Source organism: Lissotriton vulgaris, chromosome 7 (assembly GCF_964263255.1).
Source record: "Lissotriton vulgaris chromosome 7, aLisVul1.2, whole genome shotgun sequence".
Classification (NCBI taxonomy): Eukaryota; Metazoa; Chordata; class Amphibia; order Caudata; family Salamandridae; genus Lissotriton; species Lissotriton vulgaris.
Window position 1 is genome coordinate 1,441,146,759 of NC_141695.1, and position 11,580 is coordinate 1,441,158,338.

Below are 11,580 nucleotides of genomic sequence, written 5' to 3' on the forward strand. Positions count from 1 at the left end.
AATCATTAATGCTTCTGCAATGAAGTTCTTACAAGACGCAGTACAAGTGGTGCCAAATGTGTCTTTAGTGTATGGGAAAAATGCATATGTCCGGTTGCCAATAGATTGGTATGGTACATTTTATGTGGCTGTTGTGTTCCCTAAGATATAGCATGTGGAGGATTTGAAGAGTTTGGAAGGGAAGTCATGACACAGAGGCCTGTACCAGAGCAGGAGAGATTGTAAGAGATGTGTGGAGTAAGGGTACCAAGTTTGGGGTGTTTTTAAATGATGTTAAGATTAGAAGTTTGTCAACTATAGTGGATAAGTGGTCAGTCAACAGAGCTCAGTCATACTCTTAGATGGAGAGATGTTTCAGTAAGAGCAATGGTGATACAAAACAGCCTTGCTTTGTTGTGTTATTAGCAAAAGAGGGCAGAGTCTGTAAAATGTTGAGGGTTCAACAGTGTTGTACTTGTATACTTTCTCAGATCCTTGCTATGGTCTGGGATATAAGTAACCCTGGGAAAAGCACTACGCTAGCGTAGTTTGTGAAGTTACCGCTACTTCGCACTACATGAATTGCACGTAGCACAGTGCAAACACGCGTAGAGCAGCAGTTATTTTTTACTTGCTCGCGGTCCGAAACGTCAAGTTGGCAACCGCGAGCAAGCAAAACGACACCCCAGCAAGACTCATTGTTCGCGATCAGCAACATCAAGTGGCCGATTGTGAGCGTGGAAAATAAACATCACGGCGAGATTCTCAATGCGGGAAGGTAAGGTTTCTTATTGCAAGTGGTCACGTATGCTCACGATGAGAAACTCAGTCCGCGTTGAGAAAGCTGCTGCTAGAGTAAAAATCTACTTGAACGGCAGAAAGAGATGCCGTTTTCAATGATTGCACAGTGCCGGATGCTTGTCCGCACAATGCAATCATTGAAAACAGCATCTTGCACAGTGCGAACAAGCTACTACGCAGTTCCCATAGTGCTACACATAGTGCTGCTTCGCAAACTACGTCCAGTGTTAGATATAAGTAACATCACAGAGATGCATGATTTGGCAACTGAGGGAGTTTAGAGCAAAGTCGATACAGGATTTGGAAAGGTTGGAAGTTGGCTTGCAATCCTGGAAAAATGAATTCTTGGTTAAATCTTGAACAGTAATAGCTGTGGTTTGTTTTATCTTGTTGATGGGAACAGTAAGAGCTTACAAGTGGTATCAATCCAGACAAGCTGAGAATTCTCTTAGATAGCGAGAGTGGAGGATGTGGAGAATGGAGAGACTGCAGGGCAGTCACTGAGAATCTCAAGAACCTAAAAGTGGACAGGGAAGACTGGCTGCAACTTCGGTTTAGGTCAGTTCGTTCTACACGGGATTGTAAAAGGAGTATGACAACACTAGTCGGGGGGGGCTGTTGAGCTACAAATTTGTGCTCTCATTTGTAGGGGTGCACTATACTCCTGGGTCGTTTGTGACCGCATATAATCCTTTGTCATAACATTGGGTCATTAGAGCGTGTACTGTAATAACATGAAGTGTTGGTATACATTCCCATGTAAAGAAATTAACATTGCAACTATATAGAATTAAAACATTAACGTGCAGAATTTGTACATGTAGCAAATTAGTTTTCACACAAATTGTGAATATGTAACCTGTTACTTAGGAGTCCTTAGTAATGTTCATTTTATAAGTGTACTTTCATGAGGCTATGTGCCTTATGTGGACCAAATTCTGAATTTTATTGCCCCCTGGAAGCTCTTCCATTAGACTTGTTAGTGGATTTCATGTGCAATTTGTTCACGTTTGTTGCAGGTGGAGAAATTCATCTTTGTTAGCTAGACTAATGTCTTTGTTTAAGGAGTTCGGCTTCGGGAGGAAAGGATACATTGAACAGAGATACTAATAAAGGACTGTTGTACTTGCTCATTGGCGTGAGCCTGGGAATCAAGGTCATCTAGCCAAGGCTTGGGAGCATCTTCAAACAACCTCTGTAGCTTTATGCTACTTTACACATTCAACATGAGTAGACTTCTTAGGAAGCATTCACTTGCAGACAACGTTATGGCTCTTGCCTTGGGAAAATGCTAAGTAGGGATGTCAGGTTAGTGGTAGTGTACGGACAGACTAATGCTTTTTACCAGCAATGTAGGGAAATTTAGACGTGGATGCCATCATTCTGTACCCAGATTCTGGAACTGGTTATTCTGTGCATGTTCCAGTCTTAACTTTAGCTGTAGTTTTGGCTTTGTATTAGTGCCAATGTATTTCTACGCCCTCATCTGGAAGTGCTTGTATGTCCAACTGTTCTTGACTTTGTAATAAATGAACAAAGTCGATTTGGGAGTCAGGGATTCTTCAGACTCATGGTTCGCTAACAGTTTTCCTCCTTTCATGCAGAGAGAAACATTGGCCTGGAGTTAGAGTAAATTTAGAACGTGGAACTCTGCTCCTTCAACCCTTTGTATTCTCCTTTGGGATGGGTCCTCAAGAAAGAACCATGGCAGTCTAGGTTGATTCATAACCTCTCAGCCACCCCCCTCCCCCCCACCCCCCCCGAGGTTCAGAGGAGGCCATCGATCCACAAATGTATTCATTTAGATATGAATCAGCTGCTCTAGCAATGCTGCGTGAACTTGGCCAGGGGTCTCTGCTGGCAAACAGTCTGCATTAAGGCTACCCCCAGTCCACCCAGAGGCCTGCCAATTCTACAATTCCAATTTGCAGGCTCTTACTACTACGATAAGTGCATGCCAATGGGGTTCGCTGTGTCATGCACTGCTTATGAGCAGTTCAGCTCGCTGTTGCAATGGATAATCACCTTACACAGGCTGCAAAGAGGGGACTCACTACCTCGACGATTTGCTGGTATTAAGGCCTCCGGATTCTGGTGAACTGCTTGTGGGTGCTGAATGCATGGACTTCCCTTTTGAAGTAACTGGGGGTGCCTGTAATGCCAGAAAAATCTGCAGGTCCCTCCATATGCCTTATTTTCCTTTGTAAGGAAGGAAATTCTGTGGCTGGCATGTGCCACCTCGAGGCGGTTCAAGCCTTCAGGCAGATGATGTATGTACTGGTGTTGAAAAAGTTATTGCTCCAGGTTCTAGTTGGCCAGTTAAACTCAGCTTTATCTATTATTTCCATGGCCCACTCCTTTTCACAGTCCATTGCACGGGCAATGGCTGGCCTCAGGGAGAAAAAAAAACCCGGCTATCAAGCCAGTTAAGGAAGGCTTTGAAATGGTTTGCTTTTTTGCCATTTAATGACTTTGGCCTTTATGCCAGATTTCTAACTGTGCTTTAGGCCTCTTCGTGTACGCAGCAGGCAAGGCTTGGAGCGGAGCTATACTGTGCACTAAATGGTGTTTGCCAAGGCCAGTTTTGGCCGATTGTTACAGGGGCCCCCTATTCCATCCCAGAGGCCACAGGGGAAACGCCCCGTGCCAAGTAAGGCCAGTCTAGCCCTGCTTAGACTTTGTAGTAACCATATGAGCTGAGGTTCTCTAATATCAGTGCGGGGTCTTCTGGTCGGACATGGTCTTATGGTCTCACCTAGTAGTGGAGGCTAATAGGTAGGGGCTTATTGCAAGTTTGTCTTGAAATGATGAAACTGATTTTACTGCACTTGAAATTTAACACTATTTCCTACTAAAGCGAGTGCCTGGTATTCATAACTATGCTGCAGATGCCATCTCGCGCCAAGTTGCAGGAATCTTGGGATCTCCATCCACAGGCAGCCAAGGAGACTACTTTCAGCTGTGGAAGATTGGCGTCCTACCATACCAGATTTAACAGCAACCTCTTTCAAAGCACATTCAGCCGTCTTAAGGAAAGTTTTTTTACAGTAAAGGTCTTTGAGAGCACACAACGTTCACAGCAGATGGCATAAATCAGAGTAACCTCTAAAAGTAGGGCAAACCGGTATTGTGGACACAGGCCCATCTCTCGGCCATAAGGTTTTGTTACACTGAAGGGTGCAGCTGATAGTAGATCCTCTCTCATTAAGAAAGGATTAACAGGGAAGGCAAGATGGCGCCTGCACGTCAGGCGTGTTTGTGAGAGCTCCGTTTGGGCGTACCAACTAGCAGCTGTACCTGAGCTTTAGGCGGTGATTTCTGCTACCGCTAGACTACGTCTTCATCCCGCTGGTGTGCTGTTGCTTCGCCGATATTTTGCGGTATTTTGAGCTGCATAGAGGAGTTTCGGGAGCATTCCTGGAGTGCTCTGGCTCAAGGAGTACAATTCTCTGCCTGAGTGGGAGGCACCCGCTGTGTCGAGCGCGGCTGCTGCACGGCTCTGCAGCGGCACCTGGAACGAATCGAACGCTGATTCTGGTGCACAGAGAGACACACAGAGGGACACCTCAGCACGCCAGGAGTCGATAGTTGAGAGCGGAGAGCTGCATGAAACCACCACGGTGCGGATACCGGAGAAACAACGCTGAAAGCTGTTGAATTTGGCCCTAGCCAGGAAAAGAAGCACAGGAATATTTGAGTAAGACTTTTTTTTTCCCCCCTGAAGCGGAATTAAAAGTAGACTTAAATGTAGTGGAGGGAAAAAAACACTGGTACGCTATTTTTTCTTCTATTATAAAAACGGACTTTGAAGGGGCTAAAAGGATTAAAAGTGGCTTCCAAGCTTAAAGAGACCTGATAAACAACGTGTTCAACATAATTGGCAGAGCTTATTAGCTGAAAGCCGGTCTTTTGCAGTTATTTCTATAAGCTGCATGGTATAAGGATTTTTTCTCTTATTGCAATATGGCCCCAAAAACTGCGCGTGGTGGTAAAACCAGACCTGGTGGCGATAATCTAATCGGGACTCGAGCTGCACTAGCGGCAAAATCAAGGCAAGATACTAGCTATAATGACCCGGATAACAGCCAACTGGGCACCCCAAAAATTCGACAAATGTTCAACTCCAAAGTAAAAGCAACAACCATAACAATCACTAAGCCTCAGAATGATGGCAGTGGAACTGAAAAGGGCGGTTTACCTCTGGATAATGATCAAGATGGGACTTTGGTAGAGGCACTCCAACAGTTGATAGTCTCTCCGACAACCTTTTCAATTAATCCACCCACATATGCCTCTTCATCTGATCCCCCCACATCGCCAGAAACGCAAAATGCTTCTGCTTTCAATGTTAGCGATACGAGGGGGGCTGAAGGGGATGCTGAACTGGACCCATCTCGAGCTGAAGGGTTAGAATGCGATGGCGACCCCATCTGTAGTAAAGATAGTGAATTTTACTCACTTTCAGAATATTCCGAGGGGTCTGATTTGGAAGAGGATTTAGAGGAGGGGATTGAAGATATGAGTAAGGAAAATACAAGCAAGGAAACACGTGCTAGTGCTACAGGTGATATGCGGTCAACTAGATCTTGGAGAGAGGAAACTTCAGAAGGTGACCCAACTATAATAGATCAAGATCTAGATCAGGATCTAGCAGATCCTACTCAACAAACCAGCTCTAGTCCTGGATTTCCTAATCAAACACCAATAGACATTATACTGAAAGCCATCTCAGAACAACGACTAGAGGCAAAAGCCGAGCACGAAAACTCACAATGCTTGTAAAAAACTCCAGAACACGGTGCGACGCCTAGCCATGTAATGACTTTACAGACAGAATGGCGGAAGGACGTATATCTACATTAGAGGACCAAGTAACACATTAAAACTAGTCTCGATGACTCCAAGGGGCAGAAAGAAGATGTGAACTCTAAACTGGTTGATTTGGAGAATAGACTTTGTCGCAATAATCTGCGAATTTTGGGTGTTCCAGAAGGAAGTGAGGGGCAAGATGTACGACAATTTGTTGTGGAATTTTTTGAAGATGCTTTTCCTGATGTTAAAGACTGGCAATGGTCTCAGGAGATTCAGAGGGCACATCGCTTTCCTTTTCGCAAACAAACGACACGGAACACCTAAACACGGCAATATCCTCGAGCCATTTTGATATCCTTGAACAACTTCTTGGCAAGACAAAAATTGTATGATCTTGCAAGGCCGGATAAGAAGCGCTCTGGGAAGGGTATAGAGTTTTTTGTTTGCCCCGATTATTGCCACTCTACCGTAGAGAATCGCTGGAGAATGCGTCAAATGATGGAACCATTTCAAAAAAAGGGCGTGCAAGCTTTCTTGCTTCAACCATCTACATTAAAGATTGTATATAGGGGTCAAAATAGATTCTTTACCGCCGAAGCTCTAGCAAAAGCATATTTGAATACATTAGAATGAGGAATAAGATTTGAGTGTTAGATATCAGATGTATTGTGCGGCATAACTCATTCTCTTCTAATGCTTAGAGTTTTGGATACGCCTAAACATCTGTGGTGCTCTCACATACATCACCGGGGCAATAGGCCCCTTTCCCTTAATGTTGGGGAGGGATCACTGGGGGGGGGGGGGGTGTTGGGAAGTGGGTGGGATGAGATGATCACGGGGGTGTGCTGGGGGGGAAAAAAAAATTCAAAGTCATAAAATATTATGTTGAAATGAACAGCCTTTTCCTTGTTGACGGAATGGTACAATGGTATAATTTATCTTTTGCAATGAATTTACACATCTGCTATGGCGAGCTTTAAGTTTCGAATGTGTTCATTTAATGTATGTGGTCTTAATAATGTGCAAAAACGCAAGCATGTGATGCATGAAATTAGTTTAATACAGCTGGATATATTATGTATTCATGAGACGCACATACCATGGGCGAAAAGACAAGTATTGAACGATCTTGGACTTAGTGTTGGCTGCCTCACAACAATCTACTACGAAGAGAGGGGTGGCTATTTTGGGACGACGTTCTGTAATCACAACGGGGAAAGTTAAAGTGGATAGTCTAGGACGCTGGGCAATCGTGGAATGTGTCATCTGCAATGTTGTAACTACGATTTGTACAGTATATGGATCCAATATGGATGACACTGCAGTGATAGAGTATTTAAATGTAGAATTAGCACTATGGAGCACCCCAGTATTTTTATTGGGAGATTTCAATATTCATGGGGAATTGAATACATGGGATCCAAAATATACTAGATATCAAGGTAGGAAGCCCAAGGTATTTAAGACTTTACGCCAACTCTTATCTCAACGTGGGCTGGTTGATGGATGGCCTGTGGCTCATCTGAAGGATCCTGGTTACACTTTTTTTCTTCGCCGCACAAGAAATGTGTGCGAATAGACTACATTTTTATACCTAGAAATATGGCGCAAGGATCTAGTATGCTAGTTAAACCACGTATCACTTCAGATCATGCTCCAATTGTCATGGATATACCTATACCTAACATCCAACGAACACAAAGATCTTTCACTTTTAATAGGAAACTTTTATCAGATGAAATATATGTGAAACAAGTAATGGACTGGGCTTAGCAATTTTTCGATCTTAATAGAGGCTCTACATCTTATGCAATGGTATGGGATTGTTTTAAGGCAGGATTACGAGGTGAAACCTGTAGCTATAGTTGGAGTATATAAAAGAAAAGAAATATAATGACAGAATTAATACAAGATCTAATCAATGCAGAACATGATTTAATGCGCGATATTAGATTACATCTAGATAGTGAAACTTCACAAAACGAAGTTGCGAAGCATAAAGCTAAGATAAATGGGGTCTGGAGTCAGGACATAACACAATAATATAAGGCTTTTCGTGCAGAAAAATATGAGTATGGAGAAAATATGGGTAGATGTCTAGCTCTGAGAATGCGTGGAAAACAGACTTTAAAGCGTATAAATTCTATAGAAAATAAGCAGAGAACCCTAATAGAGTCACCAGAGGGGATATTGCAGGTCTTTTATGACTATTATACAAATCTTTATACCCAAGAAGATCTTTCATCTGATTTACTTAATCAATATATAGATAAATTGGAATTGCCCCAATTAGATTTGGCACAACAGGAACAATTAGAGCTCCCAATTACAATTGAAGAACTTGAGACCTCCCTGAAAGAACTGGCCCTGGGGAAGGCTTGTGGTCCTGATAAACTCCCATTAGAAATGTATCAAATGATATTCCCTATAATCAAGAGCGATATGCTCGCAACGTTTTTAGAAGCTCAGAGTGGCCACCCCCCACCATCATGGGAAGATGCTAGCATAGTTATATTTCCCAAAAAAAGACAAACCTTCGCATCTACCTGGGTCGTATCGTCCCATTTCACTTATAAATGCTGACGCAAAATTGTATTCTAAAATTCTCGCGAACCGTTTGAGTCAAATTGTTACAACTTTAGTTTTAAACAACATGGCTTTCTCCCAGATCGTGGCACTATTAACCATGTACACCGGGTTATTGCAACACTAGATTATGCTACTGCAGAACATAAAGACGTCGGATTGGTGTTTTTAGACGCAGAGAAAGTGTTTGATCGCGTCTCATGGCCATTTCTGTGGGCAATCTTGGTGAAAATGGGATTTGGATCACGATTTATATTTGCTTTACAAATTATGTATAGACATCCGAGGGCTAATATCTGTATTTCAGGACAAAAGTCAATGGCAGTCAATATCACGCAGGGCACGCGACAGGGGTGCCCCTGCTCACCCTTGCTATTCGCTATATATATATATATATATAACCACTGATTAAGGCATTAATGTCATCTCAACAAATTCAACCTATGGTTTTGCCTGGAGGTGATATACGGGTGTTAGCTTATGCGGACGATATTGCAGTTATAACATCTGATCCAGAATCTACATTAACTGAAATAGAAAATCTGACTCGTGAATTCGGCAATGTGGCTGGGTACAAACTTTATAGCCAAAAAACACAGGTCATATGCTCAGTAGGATTATGTACTAATGATAGCAGGGTCACTCTAGAGGCTAAATATCTAGGCATCAAAATTAGATTGCTACCTCAACAGTTAGTTATGGCAAACTGGTCAGATATATTAGGATCAGTTAAAAGTCAACTAGAGAAAATTGAATGTCTACATCTATCATTGGTTAGGAGACGTAATGTCTTAACAATGACTATTCTACCGAAAGTTTTATATTATTCGAGCAATACCATTGGAAATACCTACACTACAATTGAGGAAATTGCAATCTATAACTGATCGATTTTTATGGAGTGGGAAATCATCGCGGAGAGCATTCAAATATATGACATTACCAATTTTAAGGGGGGGGTTGGGGAGTCCCGAATTTTGCACTATATTATTTGGCATGCCTTATAATAAATGTTAAATATTTTTCAATAGGCGGAACTCCACCTACATTTGAAAGCCCTGATATTTTCTCTTCCATTAGGCCCACAATCTTGGCAAATGCTACTCCGTTTTATAGAACCTAGTTACTATAAAAGAACCAGATTTAAACTTATAATGTCCGCCTTTAAAGCATGGCGTTCTATACGGAAGCTCATTTCACTGGGACGTATCAATTTTTATACTCCGTGCAACTCTATAGAGTTGCTCCCGTTAACATTCAGGGATCGTATTATGGGTATATGGCGGGAAAAGGGTATAATAGCCATTGGTGACATGGTTAAAAATGGTACAATCGCCTCATTCCAGGAGCTAAGAGATGAATACAGCCTTTCTAAATATGACTTCAAGTATTTAGAAATACGGAACTTTTATACACATCCAAAAATTGTACCACTCTGTCCTAATGAATTTATGGAAATACTCAGAACCAACACACATAGGGATTTACAACTGTTAAATTTACAGCAGAATGATACGGAACAGCAGGTATCAAAATTGTGTATGAGATTAGGTACATCCGTAGTACCTTTTCAAGAATCAATATGTATGGCTGATAAAAATATTTTATCTGCCAATTTATATTCACAGCATTATAAAACTTTGTTTAATCTCTATCATACACCACTTAAAATGCTCAAATGGAGTAATACAAACAATGGGAAATGTTATAGAGGTCAATGTGATCTGGCAGATATTATACATCTATTTTCAGACTGCCTTATATTATTAAAACCGTTTTTTGTATCCATAGAAACCTTTCTAAGACATATTACAAAATGCGATGTTAAAATTTCTAGAGATGATTATTTTTGGATCATCAAATGATAATGAACTGTTTCTAGGTTATCAGGAAAACAGATATATTATATTCATGGCCATGGCTGTAGCCCGCCTTTGTATATCATCAATGTGGCTAAAACCTGACGCACCTACATATGAAATGTGGCGAGCAAAGTTTTATAATATTTTTTTATTTAGAATTTAAATCGCATTAAATCAATTACAAAGAGAAGAGGATACAAAATATGGCAGACTGATAGATTTGGATCACTAGCTATTCATGTATTAAATAAGACAAAACTGCTGTTCAGACTGTATTTATGTGATGTTGAAATCATTTTCTATTGTTTTTATGTCTATGTTGAATATGTTAATCACTAAGATGAAATATTGATATGTTTATTTTTTCTATATATGGCTTTGAACTGAATAAATAAAGAAATTTAAAAAAAAAAAGAAACAGGGTAGGCTGGACTATGGCTGTGTAAAGTCTAGCAGATGTCCCCTCCATTAGCATGTCCTGGGCCACTTCGCTAGCTTGCCAAGGGTGTGCACTACTCCACACAAGACACTGTTTGCTGCAGCCTTCAATTTGTTAAGACCCATTTAGGGTGAGCGAGTGATTAAGGGTCTTCCATAACCCACCTTGCAGGAGGCCTACTGGGGGTGGGTGGTCTCAATCAGGAGAGAAAAGGATCAGTAATCAAACAAGCTGCTCAGGGATCCATTCTGTCTGGTGGCTTGATTGGGGTCTTCCCAGGCTATTTGACCTGCCACTGACATCCGCTCTATCCATCGACCAGATTAGAGACGGCCTCTCACTATCCAATTACAGTGAACTGGACTCCCACCCTTAGGGTAGCAGGTGGTACACCCCTTAGGGCTGCATGTTTCAATCCCAATGGCTACTATTCGCACTCCTTTTGAATAAGAGTAGCAGTTCTTCTGAGGCGGTACCTAAAAATAAGGCGTGGTAGTTAAACGTTTTATAAGCACTATATTCACCAGACTTGCAAGGAAGGAACTCTGGTACACCGTTTACGCATAGTCTGCTCATGCTTTTTTTTCATTAGGATGCCATCCAAGGACATACAGATGGTTGGTCATTCTGTCAGGCAGTTTACAGGTTGCAACTGCTGTCAAATCAAGCTGGCCACCCTGCATTCGGTTTCCTTTTGGTGGTGCGGGATCAAGGCCTCCACTTTTCACACTAACAGCCAACTGCAATACCCCATGGTTGCAAAGGACTATCAATTCATAAACCTCCTTGTTGTCCACCTTTGAGCACATGGCTTGGCGAAAATGGGCCACAAGGGAGGTGATCCTGAAGGAATTTATGCAACTGGCTAAGGTTTCCCCCTGAGGCAACCAATACATGGTCCCACATCAGAATTGGGGTAAGGGCACCAGCGCTAGGGTAAACACTGTTTCCGTGAGGCATCTGAACTCCGACACGTCCAGACTGCCCAGAGTCGCCTTTGGAACAATCTGCATGAACTGCAGAGGGGTGCAGACATGTTTCATAAAGATGGTGTCCACCTCTTGGACAAGGGACCGATTTGTTCAGAGGACATTTGGGAGT